This window comes from Protopterus annectens, chromosome 16.part0, assembly GCF_019279795.1.
Source record: "Protopterus annectens isolate FY-2018-M chromosome 16.part0, PAN1.0, whole genome shotgun sequence".
NCBI lineage: Eukaryota > Metazoa > Chordata > Ceratodontiformes > Protopteridae > Protopterus > Protopterus annectens.
The window spans coordinates 355,288,629-355,309,088 of NC_056750.1; positions in this window are offsets into that span (position 1 = coordinate 355,288,629).

Consider the following 20,460-nt stretch of genomic DNA (forward strand, 5'->3'; position numbering starts at 1 on the left):
TCCATTATATGGCATACACATGCCAACAAACCCTTTATCATCCAACATGCTCATACTGTCCAGGCAATCATACCTTCTCCCAGGCGGTAGTCTGTTGCAGCTTGGATGAGAAGGGCTAAACATTTGCTCTTCCTGTATTAGAAGAACTAAAATAAACTGAAATATGTTTTTTTTTTTTCCAAGAGAAAAATGTATGGGAATGAAATAGATGTAAAGAGATGTATTTAATTTAAAATAATGCATGTAAATGGTTTAAAAGGTGAATAAGATGCTGCACTGTAATTGCCTTTTCTATAAAATGTAATATTTGAAAGAAAATGTTTAAAGAGCGTATAGCTGCTTTTGTGAGTGTGTTAAAGTATTATAGTTTAAAAATGAAGCTAAAACCATTTCCTAACAAATGAATGCACTTCTGCCAAATCTGCTGCTTAAACATTCTAGATTGTATGATAACACCTTACGTAGTAGCTTGTTGGCACTCTCACCATCCCAGAAGCAAACATCTGTGGAAACAGGAATACATAAATTCCTGCTCAGGAATCTATAAATGGAGCTACAAACAGTAGTTACTTCTTTGTTCAAAGATCAAGCTATACAGACCTTAAAAACTCAGCAATATGTTTTGCTCTTAAAAGCAAGAAACAGTAAAAGGCAGCATATATTTTAGGAATAAACAGAAGATTTCTAATTTAGATTAGATGGTAGAGATATTTTTCTGAACGTACCTGTCTTTTTGCATGTGTTATTTACACACCTTGTGCAATAATATTTCTATTTGCTAATTTGCTTTTCACATGAAATGCTTTATTTTATTAATTGCAAGTAAAGACTGTTATAATTCAACTTTGAATGATTTTGGTTTATGGGTTATTTACTGATTTAAGGATTTATGTATTCGGATTATGTAGCCCAGGTGGGTATGACCCTGCCCTGAACAGCATCCTACCATCACCCAGAATGATACCACAGTACAAATAGAAAATGATCAATTTCAACAATTGGCTTAGTTTCTGGTGTCAGTCTAAGAGGATCCAGTATCTGTCTGCCTGGGATGACAAGATTGACAGACCTCGATGCTTTGCCAGAGATGGCCTGCATCTGTCACCCCTGGGCTTATGGATACTGGCCAAGCCTCTTGCCACCCCTATAGTGCCTTTTATAGGTGTTGTTCCAAAGACCAAATTACCACCATAACAGCTATAAGTAAATGCAATCTGGGAGTCATGCTCAACGCTAGAAGTCTAAATCTCTAAATGTACTCACTTGAAGCACTCTTTAAAATGGAGAAGATTGACATTTGTGCTGTAACAGAGGCCTGGTTCAAGGCAGCAGAAAGCACCCCTGCACTGCCAGGCTATAACTCATTCCACACCTTTCAACCCCAGAACTTAGACCAAAGCTCCAAAGGTGGTGGTGTTTCCATATTCATAAAGGATGTGCACACCTCCAGAATTGTAGCCCAACATAAAGCATCAGAGATACTTCAGGTACACCTAACATCGGGTAAGACAGCGATTTAGGTCATAGCCTGCTATAGGTCCCCAACCATGTCACAAGACTTACACTCCACATTCCTAAGCACCCTGGAGAATATTAGGGTCCAACCTAGCACACACATACTGGGTGACTTCAACTACCCCTCCATTAACTGGGAAAACTACTCCTGTACCAATACACTTGCCCAATGTTTCCTGGAATTCATTAATTCCAATGCCCTGGACCAGTTCGTTCTTACCCCCACTAGAGGTAGCAACATCATTGACCTGGTCATCACTAACATGGGCAACTGTTGCTCTACAGCAGTAGTCAACTCCTCCCTGGTTAGATCCACAAACTAATCACCTTGAAAATCCACCCCCCCCCTGCAAAAAGGTAACCACCATGAAAAACTTCTTCAAAGCTAACTTTGGGCTCCTAAAAACAGAGATGGCTAACTTCACGGTACCCATGCAAATGGAGAATAGTTGCATGACCACCAAATCATACACCAATGCACTGTACGAACACGTACACAAATGCATGGATCTTGCCATACCCAATACAACCAGTACGCTCTCCTCCAAAAAAAGGAAGCCAATCCTGTGGTCCCCTGCCATAAACAAACTCTACAACAAAAGAAGGAAACTGATGTGGAATAAGGTGAAGTCCCAAGACTGAAAAACTCCCTTATCAGCCTCAGCAAAAAGCTGAGATCCATCATCAAATCCTCTAAAGCTAGCTATGAAAACAGAATTGCAGCAGATAGTAAAGACAACCACAAGGCCTTCTATAGTCATATAAAGAATCTCCATGGCAATATCCAGATTTGCTCTGAGCTACTGCACAATGGTACTTCCTACACCGAGCAAACAGATATTGCCAATATACTGGCCAACAGATTCAGTCCCAACTTTACCCCTCTCCCCCGAAAGGACCAGTCGCAATACCAGTAGATTGTAAGGCATCCAGTATTACTGTTGCACAGGTTAAAACAGCACTGTCAAAGGCCAAGAATATAGTTTCTATGGGACCTAACAATATCCCTGGCTGTATTCTACATGAACTACAGAGTGAACTGGCACCTCACCTGTGTGCCCTATTTAATCACAGCCTCACCTTAGGCTTTGTCCCTACAGAATGGTGCACTGCTACAGTCATCACTCTCCACAAAGGAGGAGTGACTACAGGCCCTGGGAACCATCACCCCAAAAGCCTGACAAGTCTGATATGCAAAGCTATGGAACGCATCATCATGGACCTAGTAAACAATGATATAGGGAATCTCCAAACTCTGGATCCCACACAATTTGGTTTTGTGAAGGGTAGATCATGCCTGGTCAACTTGGTCGACTTCTTTGAGTCAGTCACCAGAGCTATAGATGAAGGCAAGGTGGTTCATACAGCCTACCTTGATCTAGCCAAGGCCTTTGATACCATTCCCCACTCAGGAATCACAGAAAAACTCACTAAGCTAGGCATCAACCCCTATATCACTAGGTGGGATGCAAACTGGCTCACAGATAAAACCCATAGTGTGAAAGTAGCTGACTCCAAGTCAGACTGCAGACCAGTCACTAGTGGAGTACCACAGGGTTTGGTCCTTTGTCCTCTCCTGTTTGGTATCTACTTCTTTGAAGTCAAGGCCAACACAGAGGGACTCTGGCTGGCAAAGTTAGCAGACAGTTGCAACTTGGGAGCTATTATTAACTCCCCAAGTGATGTTGACATCCTGCAGAAAGGCCTCCCTGAGACCAACGACTGGTGTCAGAATCATGGCCTTAAGCTCAATGTGAAAAAATGTGTCGTCATCCCCTTTGGGAAAAACCCAGTTCCCATGAATTACCACATCGATGGTAGTCCTCTGAACACAGAAGGTGTTATAAGAGATCTGGGAACAGAGGTTGACAGCAACCTCTCTTTTGACCACCACATTGCCACTGTGGTCAAAAAGTCCTTCTATGTGTCACATCTCATTAGTAAGGGTTTTGCAACCAGGAAGAAAGAGGTCATTGTCTCCCTCTACTCTTCCCTCATTAGGCCAATCAACGAGTACAATGCCTCATTTGGCATGTACCTCACTACACACCTGCAAGAACTGGAGAGGCCGCAAAAATACCTCATAAAGAGGATCCTAGGCCTTAAACACTCGTCCTATATGGACAGACTCAAAAAACTCCAACTATTCTCTGTCTCATATCACCTACTTAGAGGCAATCTCTGCTTCACTTACAAAGCCATGTCTGATCCAGCTCTGTTAGAAATGCTACATCTAAAGAAATCCCAATTCCTCCACACCACATGCTCCAGAGACCTCAGCCTCATTACCACAATCAACAAAATGTGCTGGAGGGACAGGTTCATAAACCAGAGACTGCCTCACTGTCCCTCTTCAAGTTAAATCTTGATGAGTGGATGGGAAATAGAACATTCACCCCAGGGATCACTCCAGTGGCTCTACTCGACAGAGGCACTGGGAACTAAGGTCGGGTGGCATGATGCCAGGGTAAACCTATGGGCTAGGCTTGTAAAGGCTCCAGGGCCATTCGCCTAGTACACACCTATGAACCTATGAACCATATACCTACAAAAGTGTGGCATCTGCTCATTGAAGGGTGACAGTTCAGAGTTAAGTGTTGCCATTTAAAAAGTCAAATGTTGACTTATTTTAACAGTTATGGGTAAGGTTTGTTCTTTTTTAGTTTTAATTAACTAATGGTAAAATACTTTATACCTGGAAAGGGAAGGAGGGCATTGGTGCTTGAAAATTATCATTTACTTCTCCAGTTCTGGAAAATGTTACATCAGTATGTGTGCAAAATCATATTAGTCTGGGTTTAAGTAATGTTAAGGCTGTACTGGAAGGTACTAGGCCCAGTCTGGGTGAATGGTCATAATGGCCTTGGAATATTTATGAAATCTTTGAGATGGGGGAGGCCTAAGGTGCCAGTGTTTATAACTCTGATGTATGGCTATATAATATAAAACTTATTTTGGTGTGGCAGGTTTTGCTCATTACTTAAGTCAACTGTGCACATATACTGTTCACTCTTAAGGTCAATTCCTCACTGTGTAAGAATGGTTATCAGCTGTAGGACTCAAACCACATCTGTCTGGCTCCATTGCAGAACAACTATTGTAGCAGCAGTGCAGCAGTAAAGACCACAGCCCTTGACCTTCACATATTAATTGATAGCAGTGGTGGGATCTTGTACCTCAGATTTTAAAATCCCACAAAACAATTTTGGTGACCAAGAAGTGTGCATACCCTGGATCTTCAAGGAAATTATACAGCAGTATATTTTAACAACATGTATTTTATTTTTTGGTCAAAGTAGTTAGGAAACAGAAATAAAAAAAAAACAGCTCTGGAGAGCATGGATGTAGAATATTAATATCACAAATGATTAAGTAGTACAGAAACAAGGAATTTCCTATGCTGGTATGTCCAGGGAGGACATTGTACCAGTCTTGTACCAGCTAGACTGTTTAATAATAAAGTTTCTTAAATGGCAAAATTCAGTTAAAAATATTAATAAGAGAATGATTTTAGCAACATGGTTTACTTCTGAACACGTCTGTGAAGACATGAGCTCTGAAATAAATTGTTTCTGGAAAAATAATCCAAATTCTTTATCTTCATTTAAATAGGAAATTTGATGCCTTTACGGCATCTGTATATAACATCATATGAAATTCTTTTTTATGCTGGATAAAAAATAAAGTTGAAACAACCTAATGAACAGATGATATTAAATAAATTATTAGCTTGTAACTTTGAATAAATTATTAATATATGAAGATAGCAAACAGAAAAAAATGTAACCAAAAAGTAGGGCATTCAGTTTTCAAGAAATAATATTTTCAATAAGACAATGTCAGAAAATTTTGGGCTTTTCAGTGCCAAGGAACACATTCGTAAATATAATTATGAATTTACATGATCAGCATTATAGCCATGCTTCTGATGATATCAAAATAAATTAAATACTAGTCAAGTAGTTTTGCAAAATTCATAATTAGAAATGGGGTACAGATCAGTAAAAATATTAATTGGTTAGAGAACATTCAATAATTATATCTTGATACACTTGATCCTGAACTTTCTTTAACAGACATAAAAGGAGGGATACAGTCTTTAAAGAAAAATAAGCCACTCCATTCAGATGGAAATGTAACTAAAGTCTATTACATTTTTATTGAAGAACTATTTCAAACTTACTTCAAATGCCACAATTTATGTCCATCCCACAATGGAAGGAACCTCTCTTGATGAACCTTGTAAAATAATTTTGATACAAAAAGGGGTAAGGATGTAACTAAGCCAGAATATTACAGACTAAGATAAATTCTAAAATTGACTATAAGATCATTGCTACTGAAATAAATCAACAATTAATAAAACACTTACGTAAGATCCCTTTTACTACTCGGTTTGCTTCTGTCCAAACAAAACAATAATAGAAGCTAATAAATACCTGCAGGCTATTATTTTTAACCACTCATTAACTTCACATGCAAAAGTAATCTTAAAATGTATTATGTTAAACAAGTCAAAGACATTTGACTATATAAACAGAGGCCATGACTTCAAAAGTCACAGAGAACAGGTGTTTTGGAATCTGGCCCACTGTGCAGGCCTAATTATAGATATGCCTTATACTAAGTCACTTACATTGAGAGTAGGTCTTTTAGAATTAGGCCAGACTTACATAGACAGTAATTTTTTTGATGGCCCAAAAAAAGTTTTATAGATAACTGGGAAACAAGGCAAAAGGAATTGAAACTCCACCAAAAAAAAAAAAAATAGATACTTTTGGAGCAATATCTATGAAGATCCTGTGGAACATAACAAATATGCTAAATGGATAGAAGAAGTAAAAGAAAGAATAAGAAGATCAAATGTATAGGATCTGAAATAGGATGAAGTAACAGCCAGAGAGACTGAAACAAAGTTAAGAAAAGCTCCTAAATGGAAAACACCAGGTCCAGATGCACTACCTAACTTCTGGCTAAAAGTGTTAAAATCTTTACATGAAGATTTAGCTATAAGTAAGAACTATATATATATGCACACCCCAAACAAACACCAACCTGGTAAAAAAAAAGGAAAACTACTCCTTACGAGTGAACCTGCAAGCTATCCTAAAAACTACAGACCAATAGCTTGCCTTTCGACAATGTATAAACTATACACTGAAATTGATGCCGACAAAGTCAGAAGAAAACTCAATCATGGCAATAGAACAAAAGGGTAACAGAAGAAAGTCATATGAAACAAAGGATCATTTGTTGTTAAATAAAGTCATAATGGACAATTGTAAAAAGGGGAAGAATCTAAGTAAGGCATGGCTAAACTATAAAAAAGCATTTGACAGTATATCACATTCATGGATAAAAGTGTGCTTAAAAATGTACAAGATCCAGCCTACACTGATCGATTATATTACAGTGAACCTGAAACAGTTGCAAACCAGATTATCATTTCAGGGATAACAATTCAAAGGTGAGTATTCCAGGGTAACACTCTGTCACCACTGCTATTTTGTCTTGGTCTTAACTCATTAAGTTGTCTGCTTAACAGATTAGGTATTGGCAAAAAAAAGTGTATAAAGACTTCTCATCATTTTGTAGATAATTTAAATCTATATACTTCAATAGATGAGGAACAGAAAGCACAATTGCAAGTGGTCAAAACTTTTTCAGATGATATAAGAATGTCATTTGGTCTTGATGAATGTGCAAAAGCAACCTTTAAAGTAAGAAAACTGCAGCACCAAGAAACTATCAGTTTGGGACAGGAATGTGATCTAAAATAACTTGAGCAAGAGGGAACGTATAAATATTTGGCAATTGATAAAGGATCAAGAATAAAATATGAACAAATGTGAATAAAACTTAGTAAGGAATACTTTAGAAGACAAATTAATACTGAAAACTGTTGACATCTAGGAACAAAATCTAAGCTATAAACCAATTTGCTCTTCTTATTCTAACTTACAATTTTGGAGTGACTGACTGGCCCCAAAAAGTGTTGGATATGTTGGACAGGAAAATAAGAAAGATGCTGGAGTGTTTCTCCCAGAGGCTCCACTGAAAATTGGCTTTGTTCCAAGTCAGACTTACCCGGTTAACAAATACTAAATAAATAAATAAATGCTTGATGCTCATCAAATGATTTATAAAAATCAGTGCATACCAAGATTATATATTCCCCGTTCTGAAGAAGGTATGGGCCTCCTCAAAACTGATTACATGAATAGATCTGCAAGTCATGGGAATGCATTCCTGTTGACCTCCTGAGACCCAAATGTAGTGAAAGTTTTGAGGAGAATAAGTCTAAGATGACTTCTCTGCTTAGTGTAGCAAAAGCATATTGACAACAAGTTGGAATGAAAATCAAACCAGAAGTAGATAAAAATCAGGCAGCAACTAAATGTGCCAAAAAAAAAAACGCAGAAAGAATATAAGGTGAAGGATCAGATGAAAAGGCAAGAAATGTGAAAAATGCATAAATATAGTTGCAAGTATAGAAAACTCTTGGAAGAACTTCATGTTGATCAGGATCGAATGCAGGAATGGTTAAGGAGAGATGAATTTAAACCAGGAGATGAAAGGTTAATATTGACAGCCCAAGATAGTGGACTACATCCACATTGGTTTACAAAGTCCATTGAACAACTAGGAAAAAGAGACAAATGTAGGTTTTGTAAACTGAATTGGAAACAGTTGCACATCTTGTTGCTGGTTGTGATATACTAATGGTAGAATCACTGTATACTGAAATCAATGGAGCCCGCAGGATTTTTTACAGGGGGTGCAAACCCAGAGCCCCACCACGCAACCCCCCCAACACACAGCCACTTCAGTGTCCCGTTACTTGGCTATTTCTTCCCAGGTGCCATAAACACTGTTCAAAACTCAGTATGCATACTTTTTTATACTTTACTTCTACAATCATTAAAGATATTTGGATTTATTTTACAACATTTATTTCAAATTTTATAGCACAAACTCTGAGACATTTGCTAAACAAAGCAATAGTCTTACAATGAAATCTGACTATCATTAAAACTTCTCTGCCTTTGAAGCTCACATTCTCTGAAACAGCATTGAAATTCACATTCAAAGAGAATGCTTCTGGGCAGTGGTGGGTTAAGTTTACCTTTGTGCTGTTTTAAAATCATAGGCCCTCTTGCACACATTTTTAGAACCATGCAAAAGTACTGTGATTTACCTTCCTGGTTGTATTAATTATAATATATAATAATTTAATTATATCCCTTGTATAATACAGCACCACTTGTTAGAGTATGTTTTAAATATTTTTATTTTATTTATTTTTTATTTTATTTTACATTTGTTGACCGGGGTAGTTTAACTGGATATATGTCCATTTTCAGTAGAGGCATGGGGAGATAAGAAAGAAATTACAGTAATATATACACTGGAGGGTGGCTGCGGTGGTGCAGCAGTTAGGGTTGCCACCTCACAGCAAGAGGTTCTCCGGTTCAATTCTCAGCTGAGGTGCCTTCTGTGCAGAGTCTGCATGTCCTCCCTGTGGTCGCGTGGGTTTCCTCTGGGTGCTCCGGTTTCCTCCCACATCACAAAGACATGCAGTAGGTGGAATGGATACTCTAAATTGGCCCTAGGTGTGAGTGTGTGCATGTGTGTGCCTTCTGTGGAAGGTTGGGCGCTGGGCTGGCAACTTGACACTGTAAAACTCCACCACCAATCATGAGCGGACAGATGATCTGCTGTGGCGACCCCTAACTGGGAAAAAGCTAAAAGAAGAAGAAGAAGAAAGAAGACAGTAATATATACACTGACAAATCAGGTTAATAAGAAATCATTTGAAGAGGACAGACATCAATACAATGTAATCTGCAGTGTCAAAATAACATCCATTGCACACCCAACTTGTGGAGCATATGCACTAACAACATTCATCATTACACCATCAATTTCCAGCTTCATAAACATCACTCTATCCGACACTCTTTTCACCTCCAAAACACTCTTAGCATACTGTTCCTTCAGAATAACTCCTACGCCATTTCCCCTCCCATCCACACCAGGATAAAACAATTTGAACCCACCTCCGATACACCTACCCTTACTCCCCTTCCATCTGGTCTCTTGCACACACAATATACCAACACCAGTAAATATTTCTACACCACAATAGTGATACCATTTGCTAAACAAAACAGTTGCACATTTTAAGCAGATTTAGCATGAGCAGCAGTAAACTTCTCTTCCCTTGAAGCTCACAATTCCTTGAAAATGCACTTGAAAATAAATTCTGCCTGCTAACTCTAACTAGGTCATGTCACTCTCTCACACACACACACACACACACACACACACACACACACACACACACACACACACACACACACACACACACACACACACACACACAGCATACCTGTCAATCTCTTAGCACAAGTAATCTGGACAAACCTGTTATAATGTTGGGGACTATGGACACATTTAGAAAGTTGCTAGAATAAAAGACTTTTACTGAAAGATACAAAGTCTGAAACTGAAATGCCTGTATTTTAATAAGCAACCAAAGTGGTAAATCATCTTACAGTGTCAAATGAGGCATTGTTTTTAATTCACCTCGAATAAACATCATTCTACACACGGGAAGGGGGACACCTGTTTCATCAAAATTAATTAAGCGCCAACGTATCGAAGAAAACACAAACACAAAACCACAGAGCTCAGCATAAACGCATGTGGACATTAGTGTCACCAACCAAACTGGGACACATACCTTTCAACTCTCCCTGATGTTTGCTTTTTTTTCCTCTCTTTCAGAAAATGAGATGTATTGCACTGATGAATTTTCCTCAGAATATTTTAAGTAAAGAGGGGAAAACTACTCAATTATCTCAAATGTGCCACTTTAACAATTTGGCGCCAAGCTTGAAACTTAGCTGACATAATTGACATTGATTCTTTCTGTGTATAAAAAAAAAAAAAACAGGAGGAGCTTCTTTCTTGTGACAGAATGTACCTTAAGTGCTGCACACATGACAAATCTGATCCCAATAATCTTTCTGAGGCAAAAGCTCTTTCTGGTCACAAAAACATACAAATCTCGTTGTTCACTCTGCCACTGGCTATCTGGATAACTCTTGGCTACGCTGTGTAACTGTCAATGGTCAGAGAGACGGGAGATGCAGTTTGAGGAGGAATTGTGGCTTGCTCGTCATATGCATCATATGACTGCAACCTCCAATAGCATATCAGCATCTCCTCCGAACCTCCGAATGATGCAGGTTTAACAACAGGAGCACAGGAAAATCATTTTCTTGGGTGGTGAAAGCCAGGGTACCTTTTTGGCTAGGCTTATGTAGGCCCTAGGGCCAATAGCCTAGTACCTACCTATGAACCTATAATTTTAAATCGAAAAATGTGCAGTTTTGCCAGTACATTTTTTGATTTCAACACACATCATCAGATAAATTTAAAAAATCTAAGGGGGTGCAAGTGCACCCTCTTGGACTTGCCTGCGGGTGCCCTTGACTGAAATGCATAATAATGTGGCAAGAAAGTTGCATTAGGGATTGAGCAAACATTATAATATTGAAGTAGATGAAAAACACTGGAAAGGTAAGCCATAACGCATCATAGAAAATAATGAAATTTATATCACATGTTCAGACAGTTCAAAAATTAGAACTGAGAAATCCAGATATAGTAATCCATGAAAAGAAGACAAAAGTAGCATTGATAATTGCAATTGCTATACTCAGTGACTACAGTGTCTTATGTACAAAGAGACACAAAGTCAGAAAATACCAGGGTTTGCAGGCAGAAATGAGAGCAATGTGGAAGAAAGATACCCATACAGTTCCAGTAGTACTAGGAGCAACGGGTTTTATAAAAAATAATTTGCAATAATGTTTAGATATATTACTTATAAATGTAACTCCATATGAATTGGAGAAGGAGACATTACTGGGCACATTGCAGGTGCTGAGAAGTGAACTTCTGGCTAATATCAAAGACTGAAACAATACTAATTTCATGAACTTTAATCATACTTTTACTTAGGAATGGGGTCCATTCCCATCATGATATTAGAAACCCAAAAGACTTGGAGAAATTAAAAAAAGGCACAGTAATGTTCCCCTCACCAGACTGAGTATGAAGAATCATGGATAGTTGCCTTTCTGTGGCTAAGATCCATCAAGTCACACAGGCACTCAGGTCATTGAACCACACATAGTCCATATGGGTGTTAATGACCTGAAACATACCTGCCTTGACTATATGAAGTGAGGAATGATTGAGCTCATTGATTACGTATCTCAGGCAGGTATGAGCCTAGCACTGAGCAGCATACTACCTTCTCCATGGATGATGCCATGTTACCATTTGAAAATGATTTTAACAATTGGATTAGTTTCCAATGTCAGTCCTGGAGGGGTACAATATTTGATGGCCTGGAAGGACATGGTTGACAGACCATGGTGCTTGCCAGGAATGGTCTGCACTTATCCCCTTTAAGCTTTTGGATATTAGCAAAGACCTTGTCCACCTCCACAGTGCCTTTTTTAGGTAATGCCAAACTGATTAACCTACCAACTAAACTGAATCTATGAAGGAATATCTGAAGTTGGTACTGCTCAATGCTAGACGTTTTAACAAGAAACTCCACTCCCTGCAAGGCTTTTTCTTCCTTGAGAGTGTATACATCTGTGTAGTAACAGAGATATGGTTTAAAGTCACAGACAGTTCCCCAGCAATGCAAGGTTATAATGTCTTTCACATCTTTAGACCAGCTACTGCACTGCAGGGAACTAAGATGGAGGGGTCTCAGTCTATATTAAAACCAACCTCACATCCAAACTAGTTAAAGTGTATGACCCACTGGAGCATACATGTGCAACTCAACATTAACAGGGTGTCATCCCATATCCTTGCAACCTATTGGTCTCCCTCCGTGTCCCAAGAAACCCATACTACTGTCTTAATGTACTAGAGTCCCTCACCGTTCAACCCAAGATGATATTCATGGGGGATCTAAACTACCCTACTATAGATTGGGAATCCTACACCACTTATAATGCACAAGCCCAATGATTCCTAAACTTTGTTAATACCAACATCCTAGAACAGTTGGTACATTCTCCTACCAGGGATACAAATATCCTTAACCATGTACTCACGAACATGGGTGTACAATGTTCCTCACCCAATGTAATGTTTTCACTCATAAGATCTGACCATAAGGCAGTAAGTATTACTTGAAATAAAAATTAAATCCAGGGATCCAGCAAAACCAAAAACCTTTAGGAACTATTCCAATTCTAACCTCTTTCTCTAATAAGGAACACGTTGGCTAAATTCCAAGCAACCGCAAACCAAGTAAACACCATAGCATATGCTGAGCTATTTACAAAGTCTCTGTACAGTCATATTGATAGCTGTATAGAGCAAGCTGTCTTCACTTGTATTAAAAATAAGACAAATTCAAAAGGCAAGCCACCCTGGTGGAATCACAATATCAATCAGTTATACAACAAAAGAAAAAAAATCTTCTGCAGGAATAGGAGGAACAAAGCCATAGATACTAAAAGCCCCCTAACCAATCTAAACAGGCAGCTAAGAGAATTAATTAATACTTCAAAGGGTAAGTCTTAAGATAAAAATAGCCTCTTAGGCAAAGGACCACCACAGAGCTTTCTACAGCTATGTCTGTAACCTCAGGGGGAAAACGCAACAATGTACAGAACGTATTGTAAATGGCAATACCCACAATGAACTGGAGGCCATTGCCAACCTTTTGGCTGGCAGGTTCAGTTCAAATTTCTCTCCTCACCCCCCCCTCCCCCCTCATAGTCCAATGGAAATACTGAACACCACAATTCCCCCTGACCATTACTAGGGAACAGGTTATTAATGTATTAATGCACATTCCAAGGTCAAAAACACTGCATCAATGGACCCCATAAAATTCTGGGATGTTTAATAAATAGCATGAGACATGACTTCTCTGGTCCACTTTTCAGCTGGAGCCTTCAGTCAGGATTTGTGCCCAAGGAATGAAAGATAGCTAGCTACAGTCATTCCCCTGCACAAAAGGGGTCTAACTACTGATCTGGGTAGCTACAGGCCCATAAGTCTTACCAGCCTCTTATATAAGGCCATGGGAAGAATCATCATGGACACGATAAATGAGGACATAGATAACCTGCAAACTCTGGACCCACCATAGTTTGGCTTTGTTAAAGGAAGGTAAGCCTATTAAATCTGGTGGACTTTTTGAGAGGGTCACCAAAGCATTGGATGAAGGCAAGACTGCACACAGCTTACCATGACCTGCCCAAGGCTTTTGATACAATACCCCACTCAGGCATTATAGACAAGTTCACTAATTTAGGTATAAACCCTTTTATTACCCACTGGATAACAAACTGGCCCACTGATAAGACCCAGGAGGTCAAAATAGGGGAGGCCATCTCTACTATGAGGTCAGTCAATAGTCGAGTCCCCCAGGGCTCGGTACTGGGCCCAGTCCTTTTTGGCATCTATTTCTCTGAAATGGAAGCAAATTCTGAAAGTTTATCGCTGACTAAGTTTGCAGATGATTGCAAGATGGGGATTATCATTGGCTCCCCTGCAGACATTAGCATTCTTCAAGAGGGTCTATTCCTGACTTAAAAATGGTGCCAAAGCCTTGGTCTGAAACTTACACTGCTAAGAAATGCACAACTGTACCTTGTGTGAAGTCAACCATCCTTGCCAATTACTATATTGATTATATACCCCAAAGAGTCAACCCACTGGTCAGGGATCTGGGTATACACATAGACAGCAGCCTTACTTTCGACCACTATGTGGGTAGAGTGACAAGGAAATACTTTTATGTTGCATAACTTATAAGTAAGGGCACATAATATAGGTCCAATAAGGTCATTATCCCATTGTACTGCACCCTTATCAGACCAATCAGAGTGCAATGCTCTCTTTGGTATGTACCTGACTAGGCATATGCAGCAACTAGAATGACCTCAAAGGTTCTTTACAAAAAGAATAGAAGGCATAATTAACCTGCCTTATACAGAGTGACTTAAAGCTTTTTCCCTATACTCAGTCTCCTACAGACTGCCGAGGGGTGTTCTATGCCTGGCTTACAAGACATCCTCAAACCAAACCCCACACTTATGAATCTCCTACACATTTCTAAGTCAAAGAGTACCAAAACTACATAGTCTAGGGACCTGAATTTTGTCTGTCAATTAAATAGAATATGCTGGAGAGACAGATATGTGTTCCAGAGACTGTCCCTCCTACAGAACAGGCTTCCCATCCATGTGAAGCTGAGTTCATCTGTTACACAGTTTAAGTGTAACCTAGACCAGTGGATGGAGAATAGGAAATTTACACTGGGCCTGGCACCCATGTCCTTTAAGGACAGAGATAACTTATAAATGCCTAGCTCTCAATGTCCTGTTCGGATGTAGGACATAATTATTCTTTGGGAAAACTTGATTAGACATAGATAAGTCCACAGGTAATTAGCATAGTAACAATCTATGAATCTATGAAATCCTACCAAAAGGTGAAAACTATTTTATAGCCTGCATAGATGATATTGTCATTTTTAGTCAAAACTTGCAGGAATATTTGCAACATATCAGTGGGATGCTATGCAAATGAAAAAGGTCTTTGTTAAATGTTAAGGCTAGCAGATGTCAGGTAGGAATGGTAGATGTAACTCACTCTGGTCCTTGACTGAGAAGACACAAATTTCAGTCACACTCTGCCAAAGTAGAGGCTATCCAGATGTGGCCTACCTCAGTTAGGAAAGTGCTTGCAAGGAGGTTCCTTGCAACAGGAGGATACTGCAGGGAGTTTTCTCCCATACCTACTCTACTCACAGACCTTACTCGTACACAAGCCAGATAATGTTACCTGGAATACATCTTCTCATGTGGCATTCCAAGAGCTAAAGGAGACCTTGGGTGGGCACCCTATACTATCCAGTCATGGTTATAACCAAAAATGTTTTGAGCAAGAAGTCATTTCAAGCCATAGACAAGGAGGTATACTTTGAGTTCTCGAAAGGGAGATGTGGTGTAGATCTTCTCAGTGAAACTTGAACTAACTCCTCAATAGATGAGGAAGTAATGGCACAGGGGTTCCTACTGAAATGTCGACAGCTTAGGTTGTCGAATGCTTAATCATCGACACCTAAGCATCGAATGTTTACAATAGTGAATGGCCACATCATCTAATTCTTTCCTCGGGGAAAGAGTTCACGTGGCGGTTATAAGAGATTTGCCCTTTCCCCAAAGTAGAGCAATCTCAGAGTTGGTGTATTTCGTTGGGAGAGTGTGGGGGGTGCAGACACCCACATCAGGGGTCGTGGGGGTCAAAGCTCCCCCACTAAGTTTGGGTGTGTTTATTTTGTTTAGAGACGGCCACCCAAATTCTTTTCCAAGGAAAGAATTAGATGATGTGGCTGTTCGCTATTTTAAGTGCTCAACGCTTACTTGTCGATGATTTAGCATTCGACAACCTAAGCTGTAGATGTTATGATATAGCAAAGCAGCTACCTATGTATACAACCAAATAAAACAAACATTTGTTACCAGTGCAGGCTCTCCAAAAGTTCCAATAATACCTGGATGGTAGGAAATTCACAGTGATAACTTATCACAGTACCTTAAAGTGGTTACACAGACTGAGTGGATAAAATGGCAAGTCTCTTAGATAGTGTTTGGGATTACAGTCATATAACAATAATATATATTATATAAGTGGTGTCAATAATGCAAATGGAAATTGCCTTTTTTGGCAAGCAACTGATGAGTGTGATTTCAAAAGTACATTTGTATCTCTGATTTAATTTCTTGAGGGTTTCTGAACAAAAGACTCTAGGAAGGAAGAGGGTATGTGAAGAGATATCTAATAAACTGGGACAGGGTTTCTATTTTGTAAAAAGGAAATATTGAAAACAAAACTAGGTGTGTTACAACCAAATCAAGTTAAACATGAGTGTACACAATTGTTTCTAAAAATAAAGTGCAATAACTGCACTGTGGTTCCATTTTCAATAACATATGTGGAAGAATATATGCAAATGGTATATAGCTGCAGTTGCCACTGTGTAACTGTAATACAGACTGAAAATAAACTAAACCCTTGCCCCACAAATGTGTCCACTGTTGCAAAGTCTGCTGTTTGATAATTTTGGATAGGTCACATGTTGGCAATGTCTTATTTGAGTACTAGCTTGCAAGGATTCCTCCCATAAGCATATAACTGTGAAAGCAGGAAGGCATATTCTATACTAAAACTAAAGACACAAGAAATCCTGCTCATGACCTTGTAAAAAGGGATAGGCTGTTGATTTGCAAGCTTTTGAATGCTGATGGAAACAAAGCTTCACTTCTTATAAGAACTGTAAAAAACTATATTTGTCTTAAAAGCTAGAAATGGTATATCTTTTAGCCATAAGCAGACATTTTAGTTTAACGGTTGAGGAGAGTTTTTAAATATTATCTGTGTTTTTGAATGCTATATTTTATATTCATTGTGTAAGAAATTTGTTTGAATATTTATTCTTTTAAGTGAAATGCTTTATTTATTCTAAGTAAAGACCTTTAGTGCTCAGCTTTGAATGTTTATGGCAGATTGCTTATTTATTGGTTATGGGGTTTATGCCTTTTACATGCACCTAAAACTATGTGGCATCTGTTCACTAAAGTCAGCTACTCAGAGAGATATATAAATATTGGCTAATTTAAATGTAAACAAATAGGTGTATTTTAAATTTGTTAGTTGGATATTGGAATGCTGTAAACTGGGAATGGCTGCTGAAAAGTTACCATTTACTCCACCAGTTTGGGAACATATTGCAAGAGTGTATGTGCAGAATAGTTTTCATCACATTTTAATTACTGCTGCTAAGATTGCTTTGAAAGGTACTGTGCTTAGTCTGAGGTGGATGACATCCTGGGAAGCCAGTGATTATAATGCTGATCTGTAGCTGTACAGATTAAAGCTTATTTGAGTGTGGCAGTTGCTGGGCTTTACCAAGGTAGAAATGCACATTTACTGTACATCTTTATGGCCATTTTCTATTTATTTAATAACGGGAACCAGTTGTGGGATGTAGACCTCTTGTGGCTGGTTTTTTCATACTGAAAATGTTGGTGACAGTGATGTGAAAGCCTATAGGAGCTACAAATGAGAAATGCTGTCAGCAATATTGTTTAATTTTCCTGGAAAAAAATCTTGCAGGATAGGTCATATTAAGTTAAAACATTAGAAAGCTAATTACTAAAACTATGATCTTACTGAGTCAGATGTATATAACATGTTTGTTTAATTCATATATGACTTCTTATTTATGTACAGTTGTTTTACTGATTACCTCTGTGCTCCATACTACTGTGGCAACCCATGTTGATAGGAGTTCTAGGAGTATAATGTCCTACTAATTATCTAGGTTATCCAGGGGGAGAAAATCATTTTCCTTCAAGAAAACACCCCATGTCAACAGCGCCCTGCCACATCAATGACACCCCACATTTACAGCCCCCTAACACATCAATGAATATTTCTAAGTCATTGTGGCAGAAGGATGACCCAATGAAATCATTCAAAAATTTCTTTGCAGGAACCAAAGTCTTCTTTTACTCATCTAGGAATCCTCACCCTCAGAAACATTTACCACTTATCTTCTAAAAAAATTATTAATGATCTCAATTTTGTCTTTTCTGAGGCCATAATCTTACATGGAACTATTAAAGAGACTAACCAAATACATAACCTTTCTTACTCTGCATTTTCCTTTCCGAGCATGAAATTGGGTTTCACATTAAATTACTCATCCTCCTGTTGCCTGTTACTCTGTACGCCAGACCCTAACTCCCATGCTTCCCTTCATCTACTACATCATTTCTAATGTCACCCTGTCTGAGCCTTCTCACATTTCTACTGAGGTCATTCAACTACTTCCATTGAACCAGCATGTAAGATTTTGAGCCTACTGCCTTTCAGAAAATATTTACTACTATAACTGCTCCAAGTGCCCAGTAACCAAGCTGCTCAAATATCAAATTAAATCCATGGTGTGACAGACATGCCCAAAATGTACATTATTTTTTTCTGTTCATTGAATATCATTGAGAACAGCAATACCTGGGCAAAAGAATTAATCCACTGGGGTACCGTATGATAGAAATGTAAATGGGAAGGAGATCTATGGTAACTGACTGTCATACCCATCTCATATATATATATATATATATATATATATATATATATATATATATATATATATATATATACTCATCTCATATATCAATATAATATATATGTATGTAATAGATAGATATATTTATATACACACACATTATGTATTAATATATATGAGTCTACCTGTTACTATTGAAAACCCACTGCACTTAACTTCAAAAAATCAGGATGACTTCACCGAACACTTACTTTCACGAACTCTTGGATCACCAGAATTTTACTACAGGAAAGGAACCACTTGGCCACCACAACTAAATAAAAAAAAAAGCAAATCAAACCCACCCAGGTGGGGGACTTTGCCCAACACACCCCCCTAACTAAATATACCAAGTCCGAGATTGCACCACAGTGGGGAAAAGGGCAAAGTTCACCATGGTGGCCAAGTGGTTCCATTCCTGAAGTAGACACACACATACACACACATATATCTATCTATATATATATATATATATATATATATATATATATATATATATATATATATATAAAGCTTTTTTACCAGCAAAAATGATTCAAATAATTTATTAATATTTTTTGCTTACTTTGTGTCACTCACAACAGACTTTCAGTGAACCCTTTTGTCACTCCTCGATCATTGGATCTGCGTATCTCCTCCTGGCCTCCTGTGAATTAGCCAAAATAAGGCTTGGGACTGGTGCAGAGATCAAAGCAGTCCAGGTCTGTTCTGTACTTTTGACAGAAGTGTTTTCTTCTTACTTTCCCCACCCTGCACATGCCCTAGTATCACCCTGTCGGGGAGGCATGAAATGAAACAAAAGAGCTGACATTGGCAAACCAGCCCACACACTCTCATTAATCAGTTTGCTTGGCCTCCACCAGTGAAATGTAACTGCTTTGTATGCCTCATGCATGCATTCCTGCCTCCTGCCCCCAAAGAAGGCATACCTGTCTTCCCTGCTATTGCTAATTGAACCCTGGTCTCCTGGGACATAGTCAGGGCTATATCCTCCATACTGTAGCACTGGCTTATTTGTCAATACTTTGAGATTAAAGTTACATTAAAAGCTGTTTTTTGTGCAACATGGAAGAAGCTATCTGCAATAAAACTCCCCAGACATCCCGTGACATCATTCCATGCTTGCTTGAAATCTCTCATTCTTTTTGGATGGAAACACTCTCGTTTTCCTTCCAAACATCAATATGCTGACTTTCCTATTTACGAAAGTGATGCAGAAATCCTGTATTCCAGTATGGTGATCAGTGGTGTGCATGCCACACTAAAACAGCATTTCAAATTTAAACAAAGAAAGGACAGAAACTACATACTAAGCAACCAAACTAGGCAATACACTTCCCATCCCCAAACTGAAGTCATTAAGCACATACTCACTAGTTTAAAATGGAAATGGTTTTCCTCATGCACTTGCTATTGTATAACCCCCATGCAGCCTGCACAATAAATCCATGTATGTAACCAGCATTAACCTTGGCATTAATATAATTCGGACCCAAAAAAGGTTCAGATTAGCCTTACGGAAACTCACATTGCTTACTCTCACCTTTTGTTTAAACTCTTGAAATGTGTGATTTTTTTTCTTTTGAGGTTATAAATTAGTTCACAAGGTAAAACAATGATAAAAGGAGACTAAGCACACCTTCATATCAACTAAGCAATTATTACCTTGCAAGAAGAGCATCCCACTTGCAGCTTCAGATCAGTTTTATACCTCT